The 22,452-nt window shown below is 46.7% G+C and overlaps 1 protein-coding gene across 3 annotated transcripts in view; it reads left to right on the plus strand.

The window, feature by feature from the left end:
• The window catches only part of Septin11 (septin 11), an 84,432-nt gene that overhangs the window by 24,584 nt on the left and 37,396 nt on the right, over positions 1-22,452 (plus strand). The gene's annotated exons all lie outside the window — the stretch shown is intronic.

Here is a 22,452-nt window from a genome sequence, read left to right on the forward strand (position 1 = left end):
CGCGACATGCTTGGAGAAGGTTCTGGAACTAATGACAGTCTGCTGAATTTCTCTGGGGAATCCTCAGAGCTGTCGGTGGTTCAGGGCTGAGGAAGGCCCAGCAGGGAGCGTTGAGGCCTAGAAATGAGCCTCTGCAGCCGACTTAAGATTGGACTTTTTTCACCTCAACTCTTTGGTTGTCTCAGCATAACTTTCGTCAGTGCTGGCCTGCCCAGGCTGTTGACATTTTCATGTCATTTACTCCTGGATTCAGAAAACACTGCCTTCCCTGGGCCAGGCAGCCCCTGCAAATGGCATGACTAGTTCTCTTTGATGCTGTGTTCTGGGCCTTCCCCGGGGCTTATTTTTCCTAATAATTGAAATTATATGTATAGCAACAAACGCTGACGCTCGTTTGTATGCAGATTAGCAGGTTGCTTGTGGTATTTTCATTTTTGTTGCTTAATTACCTTCCCGAGAACTGCCAACACGAACGGTAAACGGTCTAGAAATAGTAGGGTCGGAGGTGGTTATTAATAGACGTCTGTGATCTCCAAAATGGGGATCACGGACTTCATGGGAAGAGTCCCGCTCCTACTTTACAAGTCCAGCAGTATCTCGTGCAAACATCAGTGCCTGTCAGACGTGATGCTAGTTGATAGAGACCACTGTTTACTTTTGAATTGCTTATTGTGGGTACGACTACCTCGTGCCGTGTGTGTGTGTGTGTGTGTGTGTGTGTGTGTGTGTGTGTGTGTGTGTTATCAGTGGAAACAATAGCCAACTTACAGCACATACTTATTATCCACATTTGACAATTAAAGAGACTTAAAAGCCATTCAACTAGAAAGTAGCAGAGACGGAGGTTTTGCCCTTGGTTGACTTCCCAGCCAGTGCTGTGACGCTGTCCCCACTGCATCATATATATATATAAAAGTCTGTGTGTCATTTAGGATATTAAGTTATACTAGCTAACTAGAATAACACCTGTTTCATGCAGATCCATCTGGGTGTATATTGATAAGAGGAAACGTAGATCATTCTAAAAATTCACATCATTTTCCATGTGTTTCTGGAACAGAAGGTTGGGGTGATTTAGAGAGTGCCTCCTAATTATAATCTTTGAGTTTGTGTAGGTGTAACACCATCCAGGTGTAGCCCCATCCCATCGTTAGGAACAGGCGAGGCTTTTATGAGCTTCATAATATGGTAGCATTCACTTGGGAAAAGTGAGGCAGAGAAACCACTTTAAGGTGAACACAACTCCGGAGATAATCGGTGATAACTGTATGTTGAAAGACCAGGGATAGGTACCCTCCTTTTGGCGAGGCAAACCCCCCAAAGTCAGAACTGTCCTAAGCTGAAAATGCCTGTGGTCCACCTACCTGACTGGACGAAGCATGAGGTACTGAGCACAGATTCCCCAGCACCGTGCAGTAAGAGGGCCAACCCCACTGCTTGGGTGCCAAGTCGGGAGATGCCCTGAGCGCCTCCCCCAGCCTCAGGGAGTTTACGTGAGTTTCAGATTTAATGAAAGATCTTATCTCAAAAAGTACCAATAGAAATGGATGGAGGAAGACACTAGTTGACCTCCGGCCTCTAGTTCAGATGCATGCACCCATGTGAACATGTACATATAATATACCACGCACAACACACAGAGTCTGTAAGAGGAAGTTGGGGCTGGGTGGCAGAGGCTCATGCCTGTAATCTCAGCACTGGGGTAGTGGTGAGTCTTTGAGTTCAAGGTCAGTCTGTTCTACAGAGTGAGTTCCAGGACAGCCAGGGCCCCAGAGAAACCTTGTCTCGGTAGTCTCGGGGGTGGGGCAGGAGGGAAGGTGCCAGGGGAAGGTTGAAATTTCCTGAGTGAACTGTGTCACATGGAAGACCGAGCTATGCGTGGTTGGCGTTAGTGCCTTTGTCCTACCCATCCTTCGTAGTTTTAGGTTAAAGCAGATGTGGTCCATACCTATTTACCCTAGTGACCGTGGTCCCCAGGTCCAGTGGTTTAGTGGCCAGGCTGGGCATTTGTATTTATTTTATTTATTTTTGTGAATAGCTTATATCTCTCCATACCTTCTCTTTTCTCGCTGTCTGTAGACACCATTCTTGAAGTCTAAATATCGCCTATTTATCCAGATCTCTTTCCTTTGTCTCTGCTGTCTTACACAGAAGTCTAAAGCATGCTGTCTTTCCTCCGTGGCTTGTACTTTTGGCATCTAGCTCACTTTTCACTGGTTTGTTTAACTGTAGTTAGCTGTGGTAGTGACTGTCATGAACGAAGTGTTCATTCATCCGGGAGATGCCCTGAAATAATAATAATACATTGGAAGCAAGTCAGCAAGGCCAGAAAGTGAAGAGGCTGCATCCCAGGACATGAAAGGCAGAGGCCCAAGAATCTAGTGCCACAGGGGAGGAGGGGGGCAGCCAAATAAGCTCTGTAATTTGAAGAACCTTTTTACTAGATAATTAGCATGCAACTCATAATTAGCCGTTGGGTGGAGGCTGAGTTGAGCAAAAGAGAGCAGGGAAGGCAGCAAGAGCGTCGCTCAGACCCTTAAAGTTAGCCGGTTGGGGCAGAGACCTCTTTCAGTGGTCATAGATCGCAATGAAGCCATCAGTAGAAGCGGTTGTAGTACTGAATAGTTAGCACTGTAGTGCTGCGGCAGGCAGGCTCTCTGAACACTTCACCTATACCATCTCATTTCCTAGGCTGCCCCCTGTGCAGCGCCACCAGGACAAAAGCCCAGAGGGTCAATAGCTTGCCTGTTTGGCAAACAAATGTTCTCAAGGTTTTTTTTTTTTTGTTTGTTTTGTTTTGTTTTGCTTTGCTTTTCAGAGGACTAAATCTACAACTGTAGATTTAAGTTGTTACCTGTTCGTTTGTTGGTGCTGGGTTGAGACAGTGTTTCACTATGTTTCCAAGCTGGCCTGGAACTCAGTATGGAGAGACAAGGGTGGTTTTGAACTCACAGAGCTCTATCAACTCTGCATTTTGAGTGCCAGGATGAAAGGAGTGTGCCACCATGCCAGGCTGATCTGAGATTCTTCTCAGAGTGGAAGATAGCCAAACCTGGAAGTGCCCAAGCCAAGCCCCTGTGTAAACCAGAGTGGTGTTTGCACACAGCTTCTGCATGGCCTCCTGTGTTTTGTTTATTGTAGGTCAGCCCTTAGGCTGGATTTAGAGCAGTAATCCTTCCTGGAACTGATGCTCTCGCATTTTCTATGTGGATCAAAGCATCTTCGTGGTTTCTAGAGAAGTGTTGTTTGTATGAGCCCCAGACAATGGCCCTGGCTTCGTGCCTGTCATCTTCACTAGTTCTTTTAAATAATTTGGTGATTTTCTACCTTCACTCGTTTTTTTAAATTGCTAAGTTTGTTAAATTCTTATTTTATTAATAATTTTAAGATGATAAATATATTATACTATTTTTAATTTTTTATTGTGATTTTCAGCATTTATATTTTACTTATTTTTGAGACAGTCTCATGTAGCCTACATTGGACTTCATTCAGTTTCCTAGGTAGCTGAGAGTGGCCTTGAACTGCTGATTCTCCTGCCGCCTCTTTCTCAGTGCCAGGATTGCAGGTGTGGACCACCATACCTTCATTCTTTCCTTAACTTTTTGGTTAGGATAAAGTAATGGGTTTTACTACGGCAGTTTCTTGCATGGATGCATCCTTATATAATAAATGGTTATGTTTATTAATATCGTTATTTGCCCTCTCCTGCCTTTCTGTCACATCTATTCTATGGCCCTGTCTTGCTCCTCTTTCCCTTCCCTTTAAATCTCTTCCTCCTCTTTCAAAGTTCACTGTGTGCATGCGTGTGTCATGCCTCGTGCATGCGCACGTGTGAATGCACACCCAGGTTCTGCACGAGACACTGTGGGTATTTCTGAGTCTAGATGGTTCTTTTCCATCGTTCTTGTTCATCCAGATGTTGTTGCCTCACGTATGTGTGCCCGGGCCGTCAGGACCTCTTCCCTTTGGTGTGGGGTTTGTAAGTTGTCTATGCAGGAGCCAGTGTCAGGATGAAAGCGCCCGGGTTACTTTTTTCTCCTGCCCCTTTCTGTTGACTACTCCCTTAATACTTCAGCGCAGTGCTGGGGCTCGACTGGCTGGAGGTTCGCATTGACACTCTGCCAGTGTCAGGGGGAGCTGCTGGGGAGGCGGGTGAACGCCCCTTCGGCTGCTGTTGTCTGGGTTTTGTAGCAATGCTAGTGCAGGAAGGGCTTTTAAAGAACTCAGTCCTCCAGTTCTTTTCTTGTACAGAGAAAGAAGCCGGGGCCCAGGAGAGTAAGTGACCTGCTTAAGGCCCACAGACCCAGAACTGAGCCAAATCCCTTGACTTGCTTACACTAGAAATTCAGGGCCAGTAGAAGTAAGGCGTTCTAGATAGGCTGGTGGCAAATTCTTGCCACTGTCACTGAACCTATTCAGGGACCTGGTCAATGTCTGCATGCAGGAGCTGGCTGCAGATGGTTTAACTCTGGTTCTCAGTGCAGTATAGTGTTTATGGAGAGCCGCCCTTGGTAAACAGTGAAAGCCCTCGTAAAGGCCATGCAATGCAGTTTGGGTGCCATTGGGTTGCTTGTGCGGCCCTCAGCACAGGCAGTAAAGGGCACTGACGGCCTCCCAGAGAGCACAAGGCGTGTTTGAGACTGCTCTACCATCTAGAGTGGACGCTGTGATGGTGTTAGCTTGGGACGTTTTTGGTTAGTTGGTACACTTTGTGCTAAAACAAAGCCTGTCTTTTGGGCCTTCCCAGGGCTTCTTGTTACAACTTCAATCTTCTGTTACTAAACAGAGCATTTGTAACTTAAAGTAACAATGATAATCTTATTACATGTTAACATAAACATTGTTTTATGAAAAAAAAACTTTTTCAAACCAGGAATGTCGAGTTGATACATAATGCCACATTTTTGCAAACCTTTTCAGTGGTCTGTTTAATGGAAGACAGCTGGTCTTTGGGTCAGCGTGCCATTGGCGCTAATGTAATAATGTTTCAGCTGAAATACGTGAAGATACAGCCCCCCCCACCATGTGAGGCTGGATGACCTCAGCTGCCTTGGGTTCAGGTGGTGTGAGGGACTGAACCCAGGGCCTCCCACATGGTAGGCAAGAGCTGTGCAACTCCAGCACCCTTGCTAGGCTCTGAGGGTGGAAACAAATGAACTGGTGCTCCCCTAAAATGTTCCCCAGGGATCTTCCGACCGCATTTGCAGGACCACTTAGGAAATAACCTCTAGTCTCTGTTCTTGTTCAGTCTGCTCTAGGTGGGTGAAGTCCTCCATTTCCTGGAGGATGCCTCTGAAGTGGGAAGCGCACGTTCTGGGATTTCAGAGTTAGGACTTCTGGTGGCTGCATGCAAAAGTGGCCTGTAAAATAACACTAAGAGGAAAGACAAAATAGGCACTTTTTTCTCACCCTTTCTCAATTTTTCTTTTTCGCTTTTTAAAATATTTTTCTTTCTTGATAGGTTTTTACTATATCCTGGGAGTCATTATAAAGTTCAGACTGGCATTGAACTTACAGAATTCCACCCGCTTCTGCCTCCCGAGTTCTGGGCTTAAAGACACACACCAATACAGCTGACACGATACATTTTTATTTGTGTGTATGTGTGTGTAGCGTGAGTGAGTTTATGTGTACCACATAAATGCACGAGCCCATAAAGGCCAGAATAGGTTCTCAGATGTCCTAGAGTGAGGTACCATTGGATCCTGGAACCGAACCTGAGTCTTCTGCCAGAGCAGCAGGTACTCAAACTCTCAGCCATCTCTCCAGCCCCAGTCTTGACTTTCTGAGGCAAGGTCTCCCATAGCCTGTGGGAATAACATTGTAAAGAAAAACCAAACATGGTTTTATTTATTAATTTCATATATAGACTTTTGGAGACGGCATCTCATGTAGACCATGGGAAGTATGACTAAAAGCAAAATACAGTTTTCTTTTTCTTTTTTTCTTTGTTTGCCCCTCTCACAGATGATGGCAGTAAAGGCCAGAGGGATGGTGCCCCGTGTCTTCTAGAGTAGATTGCACTCACAGCTGGGTTCCTCCTGCTACCCACGAGGCCCTGGATCCAGTCTGCAGTATTGCACGCACGGTGGTGGTGATGGTGCTGATAATGTTGATGAAGCTGACTCCACAGGGTTATCTTGGAAAGCTTGGGGGGATCTTAAGCTCTGGGGTGTAGTGGTGGACGTAGCTTTGCTTTTGCTCCTGTTGGTATTGAGATAAGACCCACTACACAGCATCTTGTGGTCTGAGGTGGAGCGAAGAAAGCGGTGCTTTAAAGGAAGAACGTTTGGTGGAAGAGGAGTTTAGAATGTAGGAAAAGGCTCAGGGGGAAATGACTGCTGATCTTTATAGTGGTGCGTTATTTGTATTTTAATAAAGCTTGCCTGAAGACCAACAGCAGAGCAGCTAGAGGTCAGGCAGTGGTGACACACACCTTTAATCCCAGGATTTGGGAGACAGAGTCAGACGGGTCTCTGTGAGTTTATGGCCACCTGGGGCTATACAAGATCAACGTAGAAATAAATGCAGGTGGTGGCCGCCTATGCTTTTAATCCCAGCACTAGGGAGTTGCACACCCTTCATCCCAGCACTAGAGGGAATGTAAAATGCGAGGAGAGAGAGGCTGTCTGTTTAGTCTGCAGTTGCCCAGCCGTGGCAGAGGTAAGACTTCCCTAGTGACTTGGACGCTTTGCTTTCCTGGTTTTTAGGTTGAACCCCAGTTTCTGTATCTAGATTTTTATTACTTGTGCTTCAGCTCTTCTTCAGCAGAGAATATGATATCACACAATATGTGATTGGAAATTTATTCAAGTTTGCTTTTAAAAGGTGTTTCTATTGGTTGCACTTATTAAAAAAAATATTAGTGCCTAAGTAGATAACAACTGGATGGGATTCTGAAGGTCCAGGTAAACTCATGTCTTGGTTCTGGAGCTCACGGGAAGGTCAGCACACTGAGCCTTCTGTGTTGGTGCCATAGTGGCTGGGGACTTGAACTTCGTTCCCAATTGGGAGCTGCAGAAAAGTGCACATTCAAGAATGTGAGTAGAATTTAAATGCCTTCAGGAAAGGGAGCCTGAGTAAATAAAATATCAACCAAAACAACTTAAGTGAAATTCCCTGAAGCCCAGCCTAGCCCAGGCTGTGGGAACTAAGTGTTAGTCGGTGAGGATAAAATCTTACTAATAACTAAAGGGTTTTGAAATTTTGAATTTATTTTTATTGTGTACATGTATGTACTTGATGGGAGAACACATGTGTAAGTCAAGGGCAACTTTGGAATTGGTTCTTCCATCTTTACATGGTTTCTGTCACTGTGCTTTTGTGGCAAGTGCCGCTGTCCACGGAGCCATCTTGCTAGCCCCATAGATTTGTTTTTTTTACATAAACTCAGAATCATATAATAGTGTTCCATCAGCAAATGTGTGCACATGTGTGCGTGTGTGTAAGTGTGTGCACATGTCTAATTTTAAGTTCTCAACAGTAAGCCTCCTTCACTTTTCCTCTAACAGGATGTGGGAATGGATGTGGAAATGGCTTCTTTTCCCCAAAGGTTCATCTTTTCTTTTTTTTAGTACTAACTTGATGAGGTGTATGACTTCTTCCATGTGGGAGGTAGGAGTGTGGAGAATAGTTGTTCTCTCTTAACTGCCCAGAGGGTTGGCTGCACCAGTGTGCTCGGTCCTCAGTGAGGGGTCTGTCGGAAGCCAAGGAGGGGGTGATAGGGATTCCCATGCTTCGGCATGTGGTTTGAATCCGTTGTACTGCTCGCTGCCTGCCGCCGCCTTCTGCCCTTCACGCCTCTGCCTCCAGCTCCACGAAGAGGAGCCTGGAGATCTTACACAGGGAGAGGAAGAGTGGTTGCTGTAGGCTGCTTAACCTTGATCCGTGATCTTAGATTAGAAGTTTTACTCCTTTTTTGGTTTTGGTTTTGGAGAGGGGGGGCCACTTGTAGCCCAGGCTGGCCTTGAACTCACATTCCTCTTCCTCGGAGGCCTGGAATTCTATGTATGCAGTGTGGTCCTGGCCCTGACTTTCTGCTCTTCTGTGTGAGAACAGTCAGGAATCCATTCCAGCAATAGCTGTGGACTCTCCTCAGATTCTTCTCCTTCCTGCTGCCTGCTGTGCCCCTGCCCCTTAGCTTCCATCGCTCTCTCCCGCTCTCCCACGTAAGCTCCCACATGGCAGCCTGCAGAAGATAGTGTGATACCCCCAGTGGGGCTGTGGGTACTCAGCTCTGGTCAGCATATAGCCACGTCACACTTGTTTATAAAAGGCTACCAAGAAATAGTTTTATAGACTCTCTAGGGCTGCTCATACCCTGGTGACAAGGACTTGGCTGCAGCCTGCTTCTGACGGAATCCTTACAGTGGTTGGGGGCCGAGCTTTGGAAGAGTCCACACTGCAGCCGTGTTTAGAGCATTCACGGCTCAGTTTTTGCTTTCCAAAGTCTCCCTTAAACTTGACCTCCATCAAATGTGCCTGAGGCATCTCAGCTCATTCCATGTGCTGCGGGTCTTCTTCATTGCTGCTCAGTCACATTTGGGTCTGCTTGGGCAAAGCAGGGCAGATAGACTTTGTGACAATTTCGTCTCTGTAGCCACTGTCTGTAAACATACAGCCCTTGTTCCAGATGCTATGTATTATGGTATGGACAGTTCAAAATAAGATGGATAAGAAACCCTGAATTCCTGCTCTCAAGAAACACTCTTCTGGGGCCCCGACAAGCATGAAACCCAGCGTACTGCTAGTTGTAAGATGTGATGGCCCAAATATGGTGGGCATTTGTCAAATAAAAAGGAAGGCGGAGACGCTTCCTGGAGAATGCAGCATTTTGCCTACAGGCTCAAGGATGCACAGGAGCTGACGGGTGGGTGGTGCATGGGCCTCCTTTGAGAAGGTTTGATTGTTGTCTTGCTGTGTAAGGCATGAGTGGAGACAGATCTGGACTCTGGTAGCACTGGTTTAAGCTCTGGCTCTGCCATTTCATTGAGTTCTGGTTTCCTCACCCGTGAAAAGGGACCAAAACCATGTGCCTCACAGGGTTAGAGGGTGGGAGTGTTGTCTTAGGTGCTGGGTCTGGTGCTTGCTATAGCTGTCCCTTGGTGGTGGTGGGAGGGGGTATACTGATACCTCAGAGGGTAGGTGGTGCAGCAGCCTCAGGGATCCTGTCTGGTTTGCTAGTGTAGGCTCAGTGCTGACTTCAGTAGGTAGTGGTCTGTGGTAGGTTGGTTGGTTAAGGGAAATGTTAGACTCATTTTTGCTTCTTTGGGTGGTTAAAAAAAAACATGGTAGAACTGGGTGCCAGAAGCATTGTTGTGGAATATTTGTTTACACTGTGATTGGTTTAATAAAGAGCTGACTGGCCAATAGGTAGGCAGGAGAAAATAGGCGGGACTTCTGGGGAGTAAGAGGAACTCAGATAAATCTAGGCACAGCACGAGAGACTGAAGAAGGCAGACATATGGTACAGAGGAGAGGCAACCAAGCCATGTAGCAGGACGTAGATTAATAGAAACAGGTTAATTGAAAGTATAAGAGCTAGTTGAGAGAAAGCCTAAGCTGAGGCCAAGCTTTGATAAGCTTTATGTCATTATTTGTGAGCTGGTGGTCCAAAGGGAAGTCCAACCACAAAGGTGGCTCAGCTCTAGCTCCTCGTGCAAAAACTGGGGTTCACTTACCACCCACACGGCAGCTCACGATCATCATCCACCTCCGGGGGATCCAACACCCTTTTTGGCCTCTCTGGGAACCAAGCACACACACGATGCACATATATTCATAATAGTGGAAGCAAAATCCTTTTCAGAAAGTATTTATGTGTGGCGGGCGGGGATTCATTTGTTCTTTTGTGAGTGTTCTGGTGTCCACGGCAGCCTCTTTCAGCTCTCAACTGATTTCCCACCCTGGAGCTGGAGCTGGAGCAATAGATAAAATGTAAGACACCTTTGTTACTCTGTTACTATGTTTCTACCCTCCATGGTGACTGAGGCTTCATTAGGTTCTCTGTCCAAATACATCTGGCTTTCCCGTGATCTCCAGGTGTCCATGAATCGGTCTGTCTGTCGCAATGTCTCACGAATTAGTATTAGTATATGGTTCGAGTGGGAGGGATTTGGACAATGAAGGATCCATCCCAGGAGGAGCTGCCAAGCCTCATTTCCCTACCTGTGGTTGCAGCTGCCACACTGTGCTAACCCTGCTCCTGGTCACCACTGACATTAGGCACAGTTGTGGCAAAAGGGTTTGGTTTTTTTTAGCTGGAGCTATGATTACAGGAAGATAGGCAGGCTGGTCCTGTCCGTTTAGACAGGGTCTTGAGACTTGGATTTTTCTCCAATTCACATGGCCAAGGTAGTTCTTAGTTTTGCCAGTGTTGACTGTCGATTACTCCCCGGCCTGCCTTTCACTTTCTCTGCTTGGATAATAGTTATTCTGATAAACCACTTGGCAGTGGGAGTGTTTTATGGCAGCTCCTTGGACCAGTGCCTAAGCCTTATGCTAATTCTGGTCTTTTGTTCACCCCGGGTCAGTTAACTTTCTCACAGGTTTCTTCTCCTCAGAATCTAAGGCGGCAAGGGTCTCCTGCTGAGCTGTATCATCTTTTGGGTTTTGATTTCAGTGTGATCCTTCCCTGTAATCATGTTATTAGAGGCAGTCAGAAATAGTCCCCGTCATAGATTTCCCCCCACTTTTTAATCAATTAAGCTGAGCATTGCAGGGAAACTGGACACCATCAGTGAGCATCTGGGTTGCCTACCCAGCCCTTCCTTAGTGCCTGTGTGATAACCTGCTCGGAGTGAGAGCCTGTGGTGCCGTGTTTCAGCAATTGGTTTTGAGAGCTGCTGGGGTTTTTATAGAGTTACTGTCCGAAGAGAAGTTGTCCCAGAGTTCTGCTGGATCATCCGCCTGATCATAATGAAAAAGTAATAAAAATGCCTCTGTGAGGTTTGGTGACAATGGAGGGTGGAGAGCACTGTGGGAACATTCTTGCAGTCCAAGCAGGCAGCCTGGGAAAACAAGGCTTGTTTTCCAGTAGCTGATCCAGACAAGAAAGCCAACATTTAAAACCACCCGGCAGTAGCACACACTTCGAAAACGCTGTGCCTTCTTGGGTCTGCCTCCCTGAGCACACTGACATATGAGAAAACCCTTCAGCCGGCTTGCTTTTCCAGCTAGGCGGACGCTTCTGAGATGTGCTGTTAACCTTGCCAGGTAGAAAGTTGCCCCTTATGCTACTGGGAGTGTGGATTCGGAGGGTCCTTTATTTGAAAAGAAGACCAAGAAAGCAATGAAATCCCGCAGCGCATCTAGAAGGACAGGGCCATAGCTGTATGAGTAGATGCTATAGCTCCGTCAAGTTCTCTGCAAGCTGTGGCCTCCCTCCCACCCCCAGGGGAAAGTTTGCATCAAATAGCAAACTGTTTGGATGGCTGCCCAGCCTGGTAATGTGGGCTAGAGCCTTGGCTAGAAGAACAGTTCTATACTCGAGAGTCCTTGTTCTGCTAGAGGATGGGAAGATAGGTTCATGGCACACTGGGTGGGAGAAATCAGGACTCTTCCCAACACGCCTGCTCACTGGATGTTTCTGGATCTTTCCACACAGTGCTGAAGCATGCAGTGGCAGGTCTGCTGTGTTTGAAGGTCCACTGCTTGGATCTGTCTTTATGATGCTTTATTCCAAGAAGCCTTTAGCAAACTATACCGCGAAGCCTCTGGGCCTCAGCTCCAGGTGTTTCTCCTTTTCCAGTTCCTTCTTCCCGTGTCTTTGGACTTCTTTTCTTGGTGCCTTCATGGTCAACGTCAGCATTTTTCTTTCCTCTAATCTTTGGTCATTTCTTCAACCACTCCGTTCTGTTTCTGTTTCCTGTGCCTCTGATCACTGCTGACTTACTTGGCTATGTGAACGGCCATCACCTAACCCTATAACCTTTGCACTATAACGCATCATAAAACCCTTGGAAGTCATTCTCTCTCTTATCGCACTGATTTATCTTCTGAGTAATCATTCAGTCCCTAGGATTCCTGTCACACAGCCAGCACCTCTCTCTTTGCAACGTTCTTTTGTACTAAATTCTTTCACAAGCAGAGAGGCTCCAGCCAGTCAGTCCTTGGCCATGTAGGACTGTCACAGTGTAAATGAGAGGCGGACGGCACACTGACCTGGGGCAGTCTAGTTTGCTCTGCCATTACTAATTTCCATCCCCTCTCTAGAATCTTGGTTGTGTTCCTTTCGGAATTGAGGAAGTAATATTCTTGATTATGTCCCATCCTGATGCATTCTCAGATTGACAGAACCCTGAGATGGTCCACGACCCCAGTTGCCCAGGAAACACACACTCGGTAGTCTCCAGAGACTTGGCACCAGGATGAGCAGGTTTAGTTCTAAAGCAGTCTACTTAAAAGTGGAGATTATCCAGGAGAGACCGGATGTGGCCAGGCTGTCCTTTGTACGGGACTGAACTCTTCCTGATGAAGGTGACCGCAAGTGAGAGAGGTACTCCTGGAGACTCTGCATTGCTGGCTTTGAAGTGGGGGGGGGGGGAACTGTGAAGTGAAGTGAAGTGGAAACTGTGGTGACCTTTAGCGCCAACCTCATCCTCCAACAAGGAGAGGCATCTTTATAGTCTTCTGGCTTCAGGGACTCGAATCTGTCAATCACCTGAGTGCACTTGTTTGTAGACCTTGCCCTGGAGCCTGTGGGTGAAAGCTCAGCCCAGCTCAGTCAGCCTGTGGTGCCAGCCTTGTGGTCTCCTGAGCAAAGACCCCAGCCCTGTGGTCCCCAACTCATGACCTGTGAAACTAAGAGAGCTAGAAGCGAGTGTATTTATGTGGCAATAGAAATGAATACGCACCCCAGATTTATGTGGACAATCTCTGTTCCTTCCTGGCAGTTGTCCATCAGACCTGAGGCTAAGCCATCATGCCTCCCTTACAAGGGTTGGTGAATTTGGGCCGTAATCATTGGGAGCTATTTGTAGAAGGTCAGGTGTTCACTTGCGTGTTTATGTCCTAAGAGCGTATTTATTATACCTTGAGATACTTTGGGTACAGTTCTTCGATTTTCGGGTGTTACAGTGTGTTAGAGAAGATGGGGTCATAACTGACTTGGGGAGGAAAGAGTGGCCAGGTTGTGGCTGAAGACCAACCCTGGTACTTTTGCCCGTTTCAGAGTTGACCTCACTTGTCTCAGAGATTGCCAATTCATGTTCATTACCGTAATCCCCCCCCCCCCCCCCCCCCCGCTTTTAAGAAAGGGACAGAAATAAATGGTATCTTTGAAAAAGGAAGTGCTAATTTGTGTCCAGTGGTAGAAATGGTGGCTTAGGGGAGGAAGTGTCCCATCCATGCTTTATTTTTTGCTGATTAATGCACTCAGCAAACAGAATATATGAACTAAGCCACGGTGTTGTTGAAACAGGAAACTCCGGGGAATGGATTTATGAGCATGAGGAATAGAATGGTGCATAAAAATTGAGGGGGGGAGGAGAGATTCCAGCTGACTCCGGTTTCCTAGTTCTCCTGGTGGCGAATTTACCCCGGCTTTTGGAAAACATGTCTAAAAGGCGTAGTCTATCGTAAGGCGGCAGGAAGGACCAGCGTAATCCCAGTGAGGGATTGTGTGGCGGCTGTGTGGTTAGAGGCCTGGTGAGTGGAGTTGGGGTTCCGCTGGAAACCCCAAGGGCTCTGAATGGTGGGTGCTCCGTGTTGGGTGCACCAGTGTTCCAGGTGGCTGTGATGGGGAGGTGGTGCAGAGGTGACAGCCGCAGCATCTGCCCCTGTGCCACTGTGCCCGGGTACATACTTTGTGCCGGTTTGTCACGCTGCTTCCCTCCCACCCTTCTTCCTCCAGCAGTGTTATAAAACGTAAGCATTCCTGGAATGCACACACGGACCCTGTCATTCCCAAACATGGGACTTTGCTCCGGTCAGCACTTTTGTAGGCGTTAGTCGCCCAGACTCCAGCAGGAAGGCTGTGATCTCTAGAAATGCAAGAAATGGCTTTTTGTTGATGTTAATTCTTGGCTTCCAGTTAGATCGGACCTCTGAGTTTAAACAGACATTTTGAACAACATTATGTTTGCAAGGGAAGTTTTGCCCCCACTTGTATTTTTTTGGGTCATCACACTGGGTGGTTATTTGCCTGTGGGCTATTTTATTAATGACCCCTCCCCATCTAGGGTTGGAAGGCTCTGTTGGGGCGCAGTGCCCTTGGGTGCTCCTGGCTGAGGTCTGCCTTCCTGCAGTGTCCTTTCTAACTGGTATCTGAAAAATCTAATTTTGGAAGGAATGAAGCCGAAATGCTAGCCCTAGACAAAACAGCCCGCTCTCAGGAAAGATCCATTTAGGAATTCGTTTAGCTGAAGGTTGGGTGTAAAGAAGACAGGGTGAGCCTAGTGTGGTGTTTTCGGGCCCCTTGTAGAAGACTTTACCATCTGAGCTCTTCCCCAGTCTGTGTGTGGTGAAGGGCATTGATTCTTCCAGCGCTCTGCCTCTGTTTTCCTGGCCCTGTGCTGTAGAAGAAGCCAGCTGTGCCCAAGTCTTCACCTGAGGGATGATAACGACCACACAGGAGGCAGACTTGATTGAGGTCTAGGTGGAGAAGGTTAGGAAAAAGCAACAACACCTGCGAATTCCTGGCTTTCCAGGTGTAGACGTAGACACTAGCTGGTAGGTTGGCCGCAGAGATACCAGTGAGAGAGCACAGCAGGAAGAGGTTGTCAAAAAAAATAAAACAAAAAAGATATGTTGCGATAGCAGTGTTTGAAGTATTACATTTGGCCACAGATGGGGAAGCCAGCTTGGTGGGTAGGACTTAAAAAGCCCCCCCCCACTGACCATGTCAGAGTGTAGGGGAAAGTCTGAAAGGGGCCAAAGTGGACTCTGTTTTTCTCCACAAGATGCACCCCCACCCCACTCCCAAGATCTGGAGAAACATAATTCATCCCTTTCCTGAAGAATCTTTTAAAAGGGAAAGTTACTTAGAAGTAACCTTTAGGGATTGAAGTGCTGGCTCAGCTGCTCAGGGCTCACAACCAAAAGATAGAGTACTCGGAACTGGGGCTGTCACTCAGGTTTCCTAGCATGCCCCCGGGGCTGGCATCTACCCCCAGCCACCCGACTCTGACCTGGGAGCAGGCCCCGGACACCCTTTTTCTCAGTTCCAGCCATAGCTGGAAGAGAAACCTACACTGTTTTCTTCCCACCCTGCCCCCTCCCCCGTCCTCCCTCGCTCCCTCCCTCCCTTCTCTCTAGCTCATCCTGCTGTGTGTGTGGAACAGTTTCCCTGGGAATTTTCTTGGCTCCAGCCTTTGGATTTCATGGTATAGATGACAAGCAGACTTGCAAGTGTTATCCAAATCATCCTTCAGGAATGTGACCCTCAGTGGTAATGAGAAGCTTGAGACGTTTGTAGTTTTGAAAGTCAGCCCAGCAATGCCTCAGATTGAAAGGATTCCGTGTGGGCTCATAGTTGTGGTTTGGGTCAGTAACTCGCATTCCCTTGCTTTCCCTTTGGCTTGGGAACCGAGCACAGATCTCATCTACACGCCGGTCTCTCTTAAAAAGAGAATCTGAGACCGACTCGGTTCTCTCTGGGTTGTAGTTGATAAGGGCATGTGTTTACAGAAATGCCGAGTTAGAGTACTTGGGAGAAACTGAGCTCTTGGGCAGTTTGTGAGGTCAGGATTTCTTCAGGTGCTGGGAGGTGGCGTAGTCACATTTTGCAAGAGAACCTGCGTTTTCTCTTCAGCCGGGTGGCCTATCTGTCCTCCTGTAACAGAACCATCGCATAGAAACTTCTTAAAATGAAGAGGTTTCCTCTCCTCCCCTCCCCTCTCATGGGGGAGGAGAGACAGCAAAGGAACATACTGTCTATGTTTATTAGGAAAATGCCCTACTTACTTTCCTGTGCTTTCCACTCATGCTGTCGTATGGGTTCGTCTGTGCTTTGCTTGAAGTTGTACATATGACCTCTTCTGCCTCCTCTCATCCATCATACCTCTGCCCAGAGAGACTAGTGGTGTTCACTGACTAGACAGCCTAAAGTATATAGCCAGCACTTGACTCTGTTGCAGTAAACTGCTTACTTAGTATTCAGAAGTACTTGGGTATTTATACATGTTTCTACATATGGAGGGTAGGCTGGCGAATTTACCTGAAGTCTGAGTAATTACGTGAGATACAAAGTTGCAAAGCATCCCTTATTTTCAACTTTTTGAGTAACAGGATTTCCCTCTACTGTGGTATGGCTCTACAGTTACAGGTGCTGTTTCCTCACCAGCAGATCCTGGGCACTTAGCAACGGTTTATGCGCGCGCTGGCTTATGCACACGCTGGGACTCAGTAAGCGTACGGTACCTTTGTGGCTGTTTGCCTAGCACCCTGCTCCTAGGCCAACACATTTCACAGGGTGGGAGCGCTCTGCATTTTCACTTAGTGTTTAGCATGGTGTCTAGCACAAATTTCTAATCAGTGTGTGTAGTGCCAGATGAATGACCATGTCAATAAAGATTCACTCTGGTCCCTGACAACAGATAACCAACTCATACATGAGCTACTGGGGACCTTTTCAAAACTTCTGTGAGAGACTGCAGACACAGGAAACAGTAGAAAGGACAATTGAGAAGATGGGGGTGGAACCTTTTCTTCCCTTCCTCTCCCCCTCTTTCCTGCCTCCTTCATCTTTTCCTTCCTCTTCCTTCCCCCTCCCCCTCCTTATTCATCTTTCCTCTCCTTCCGCTGTGCCTGAGATCTTAACCTTACAACTATTGACTAATTGATAATAACTGTAGGAAAACAAGCAAAAATGAGAAGTTCGGGTGGAGAAATGCATGCATGTGCACATGTGTGCACACACACGCTCACACACACACACCGTCTCCATTGGTTGTAGTATCCCAGGATGACTGATAGACTCTTCAGCCACCATGTTTTGTAAAGAAGCTGTCTTGATCTGGCAATCAGAACAGTGCTCCCTGGAATTTATTCCGTGTTGCCTTTCCTCAAGTGACAGTTGTGAACTTAGGCATCTCTTATTTCCAGACAAAGGAACCCTTAGAATTGGAGATAGGACCGGAGACTCTACTTAGAGGGTCCTTTGGCTGAATTAAATCACGTAACTTTACAGCTGGATCACTGTGATTTACTGTGCACAAACTGGGGCTATGGCAAGATTTTTCTGTACACAAAAATCTCCAGCGTGCTCTCTGAAGACATAAATTATATCACAAATAAAATTTATATGTAAGAGGAGGAAACCTTTCTTGACCTTAAAGGTAAAAATTATCTTGCTTTCATAATCTCATTCTGTTTTAATTGTAACAAAACATCACCTTGGCAACCACTCTCTTGCTTCCGCCCACTGATAAGGATCAGAGGGTATAGGCTACTCTGCTAACCACATCTGCTGCTCAATTGTTTGGCTTTAAAGTAAAATAAGGGTCTGCCACTTGGAATGTGGAGAATAGAGTCCATCTGGGTGCATCATGCTTGTTAATTTCCAGAGTCTGGGATGGATTAAAATAGAAGCAGGGGAGAGGGTGGGGACGCAGAATGGTTTCTAGCCTTGGAGCTGTTGATGCCGTTTTACACTGGTTCTGCAAACAGGAATGCATCCTCCATGTTCCTCCAGCTTTGTAACGGAGCTGCCTCTCTGCTCCAGAGTCCTTAGCCTCTCTCCTGCCTTCTTTTTGTTCACTCTGCTCTTCTGGGGTGATTTTAACTTATTGTTTAGTCCAAGAGCCTTGCCGATCAGTTTCTCCTGCAATGTCTAACAGCCATCACGGAGCTAATTCATTTCAGATTTTAGAATTGGAGCTGTCTCTTCCTCCTCCCTCACTTGGAGAAGGAAACTCTTGTTTCCTGAAGACCATTAAATGCAGCCCTGCCAAGCGCTGCATTTTTATTGGGGAGAGAACAAAGACAGAAAGCAAATTGGAAAAAGAGCTGGGATTCAAACCCAGGTCTGTCAAAAAAGAATGTATGCCAACACCTAGTTCTGAGCGTCTCTCTAAACTGTTCCACAGGTTCACGCTGCAGAGCAGGGTGACAAAAAGCCCAGAATTGACATCCAGATGGAAGGATGCACAGGGCAGGGTGTGGAACACAGTTTAGAGAGATGCTCACAACTAGGTGTTAATACACATTCTTTTTTGTTTCTTTGTTGTTTTTCGAGACAGGGTTTCTCTTTGTAACTGTCCTAGAGTTCACACTGTGGACCAGGCTGGCTTGAATAGAGATTCACTTACCTCTGCACTTGAGAGAAGTGCTGGGATTAAAGTCCACCACTTGGTGCCCATTCTTATATAATTCTTATATAAGCTGTTTTATATTGTTTCAAGAATGAAGTCAGCGGGGCATCTCTTAAAAACTTCAGATTATAAACTTAGGGTGTACGTTCATTGCCAGGTGCTCTCTTTTTTTTTTTTTTTTCCAGGCTGGCCTTGAACTCACAGAGATCCTCCTGCCTCTGCCTTCCTAGTGCTGGGATTAAAGGCGTGGGACATCACACCTGGCCATTGGTTGACCTCATGGACATGTGTAGCTTTAGCTTAAAACTGTTCTTACAAGCTACATGCTTGTCTCAGTGATGTATTCAGGGGACCTCCTATGGTGCCCCAGATTTCTGCAGCTGAAAGTTACTTCTCCTTTCCCGTGTCCCCCTGTTTTTATCCTCAATAGTATTGTGTTTAGTATGGCCTGTCTACATTGTAAGGCTTCTTAGATCTGGGAACAGTGCTTATCAGTGAGTAGCAAAACAACACACTTTTAGTAGCACTTTTAGGTGAACAAATAATTATATCCAAGAAGACATGTTCTAAAAAGACAAAAACGAAATGATCAAATTAAAAACTGGCTGTTTTGTATGATCAAGTTGGGTCACAGCTCCATTAAGGATGGAGTGGGCTGTGGAATTCACCTAGTAACAAATCTTCACTAGCTAGATTAGCAAGGGGGGCATTAAATCAATTAAGGTCTTCTAAGCACTTACTTAGTGGCTTCCTGTTGCTACTTTTGTTTCGAAAATGGTTAAAACTAAGCCCTCTATTACAGGCTTCATTTGCCATGGCTGCAGAAATCAAAGTGTGTTGACTTTGCCAGGGCAGTGAAAGTATCCTGAGAATAGGTTGCCCATTCCAATTCTCAATTTCCAGCCTTTACGGTTGCCAAAGAACCAGGGTTTTAGAGGATTTTTGTTGTTGTCATCTTAACATACTGGATGTCTCTAGTAGCTGAAGGCTTCGCAGTGTTCAAGGCTGCCTGGCAGCATCATAGATCAGCCCACACGGTGAAAGCCAAGTGCATGGCCTCTGCCCCTAGGTGCTGACTTCTTGATTCAAACTCCTGTCTTTCAGCTTCAGTAGCTGTGTGGCCTTGGGTAAATTACTGATTTCTCTGCCTCTGTTTCTTCACTTATAAATTGAATTTGGGTGTTAGCAGCTGTTTTATGCAGTTGTTAAGAAAACAGCATCAGGGCAGGCAGTGGTGGCACATGCCTTTACTCCCAGGATTCGCGAGGCAGAGCCGAGTTCTAGGTCAGCCTGGTCTATAGAGCAAGTTCTAGGACAGCCAGGGCAACACAGAGAAACCCTGTCTCAAAAAAAGGAGAAAGAGAGAGAGAGAGAGAGAGAGAGAGAGAGAGAGAGAGAGAGAGAGAGAGAGAACAGCATCAGTTTGTTTCTGTTTAGAGCACTTCTGGAACATTAGCCACTATGATATGTTAGTTGGTATAATGGCCATAGAACATCAGAAGTTTCTTCTTATTGGAAATGGCAATGTTTACTCAAAATGTTCCCCAAGATTTCCTAATAAAGGTAAGTTTGGCGGTAACATTTCAGTGGAGCCCGTAAGGTGTGGCTGTGTCTGTATTAGAGCTATGAGGCCCTTGTAGGTCAGAGGAAATGGGAATCACTATTCTCTAGTGGGAAGGTACCTGGGTTTGTTCCAGGCTCGGAAAGTGACTCATCAAGGTGCCAAGTACTTCCTGGTGAGGTGTAGATTAAGGAAGAATGGAGACCTGCACAGCCTTCAGATGGCAGGGAGTTTGGAGGGAACCTGGGGGTACTGAGACCCCTTTGGCATCAAGGTAGAAAGAGAGGGTTAGAGAAGGATAGAATCAAGGCCCAGAAGCCAGGGGAGGCTGTGAGAGAGGAAGTATCTCTGGTGAGACTTGAGAATTGAGGCTTGAGAATTGAGGAGTTAGAGGTCTCAGTGGTGGGTGTTTGATTGAAAATGAGACCCCAGCCCTCTGACACCCCTATATCCAAGAAGTCTGGGATGATTGGAAGCGGCACCCCAGCCCTTGGCCTGGGAATTGCCTTGGTCCGGACTCCAACTCCCAGCCTGCCAAGCGCTGACCCCTCCCCCGGGAGGGTTAGGACCACTCACACAGGCAAAAAAGGAACGTTGTCTACAGGTTTGCAGGGGCTTCTCTCCCTGCCTTGCTGTCCTGATCCACCTGGGAGTGTGGCAGTTATTAAACGTGGGCATTTCTGGTTCAGTCTAATCTGGTCTGATTGGAATTATTTTGCGTCGGCCGAGATGCCCGTCTTAAGATTTTAGGGAGAGAAACAGGGAATTCTGGGGAAGGGCCAGTTAAGGATGGGAGGGGTAGGCTTGCAGTGTTGTATCAATTTACAGTATAGATAGGAAAACCCAAGAGAACTACCTCCTCCCCCTCCAATCCCACTTCAGAACCGGAAGTCAGGCAAACAGCGGGTTGTGTGGATGAAATTCGGGAGTCATTTCCAGATGTGTGATAGTGTTGGTCTGTGGGAATATATGTAGTTCTTTGAGACTTGGGTCTCTAGACGCAGAAGGGACTGCGTGTCTTAGAGAGTGAATTTTTAGGTGGGTGTCCTGAAAGCCTGGGAGTGGAGCTTCCTTTTAGTTGTCTGAGTCACCAGGTGAGTTTCTCAGCTGGCCCTTTAGTCACTCTTGCGTCCCCAGCTGGTGAAGAACTTCCTGTTTCCTTTTTGCTCACTGCACACTGATGGGCAGTGACTCTTCTTTAACACTGGGAAGGATTTGGTTTAAATTATAAAATTTCAAAGTACATTTAAAATCTTAAATATCTCACAAGACACTCTAAGGACAAAGAGCATGCTTTAAATTTCAAAGCTTTCAAGACCAGAATGTTTTATGACCCTGCAACTCGTGTGTGGTTTTCAATGGGGATAAAAATACTCGGTGGGTATGTGGGTGGCTTCTCGTGTTTTGGGTAACGGTGAGAATATGAGATGCCGAGCTCTGGGCTCTGGGATGAAAGCTATAATTACCAACCGGTGCCTTCCTGGGATTGGTTATCTAGAAATCCAGCAAGCCAGAATCCATAGCATCAAGCCTGGCTTTTCCCCTGGAAGTTAAAATTGTGATTGACAGTTGAGGAAGCATAGGCTCACGTGTTTGCTTGTCTTTTTCCGTCTCTGGGACCATTCACGTGTGCAGTTGGGCAGGACTGAAGGCTGGTATGGTGGCTTCTCCAAGCCTAGTGCCCGGCAGCCACCACACAGCTGCTATGGAAACATTTCTAAATATAATCTAGGGCTGACTTTACACGCTCCTCCCCCATGACTGGGCGGATGTGGTAAACACCCTAAAAATACCTATGATCTGAACTTTTGAGGTATCTGAAAGGAAGGGGCAGGCGCAAGGACTGGGGTTGGAAGTCTGGCACTGATGGACGCTCGCTCATGCTCATCCTCTGGGACCATTGTCCCCCTGGGCCTGTGTGCGAAGCTGTTTGCTGTGCTGTGGTCCGTGTTGTTCCCCTCGAGGCTAAGAGCTTGCTCTCTGGTCTTATGTTTACTGCTGGCAGGTTTCAAGGAAACTATTCATAGAATGGCATCTGTTCTCTGTCCCATTGACCAAACCTGCAGCTGCTACCATACAGGCAGGGGGTTGAGTTTTCAGTTTATTTCATAAAAATCAGAATTTTATGTACCCAGTCTAGTGTTCACAAAACCACTACAGTTTATCAGTCCTGGCCTTAAGGAGTCACATTTCTATGCCCATGGAGTAGCCATAGAAATTTGAGAATGGAGCCTGCTTGGGTTATATTATTACCACACTCATAATCCCACAATATAAAAGTAGAATAAAAAATCTTTAAAAATTATTGACTAAGTGATTGTGCAAAGCCTTTTTACTAAAAAAGAAAAGAAAGAAACTGTGAGGCTGGAGAAATAACTCATTCTATAAAGTGCCTGTTGAACAAACATGAGGACCTGAGTTCAGAACTCCAGCCTCCATGTAAAAATCCATACGTGATGATGTGTGCTGGTAACTACAGTGCCAGGTTCGGGGACAGCTGGGTTCCAGACGGCCCAGCCTATTTGATGAGCACAAGACTCAGTGAGAGACCCTGTCTCAAAAAATAATGTGGAATGTGATCGAGGAAGCCAATCAAGACAGACCTCGGGCCACACGTTGGTGGGGGGTGGGGGGGTA

This window comes from Alexandromys fortis, unplaced genomic scaffold, assembly GCF_014885135.2.
Source record: "Alexandromys fortis isolate MF-2015 unplaced genomic scaffold, M_Fortis_MF-2015_v1.1 scaffold_0, whole genome shotgun sequence".
In the NCBI taxonomy this organism is placed as follows: Eukaryota; Metazoa; Chordata; class Mammalia; order Rodentia; family Cricetidae; genus Alexandromys; species Alexandromys fortis.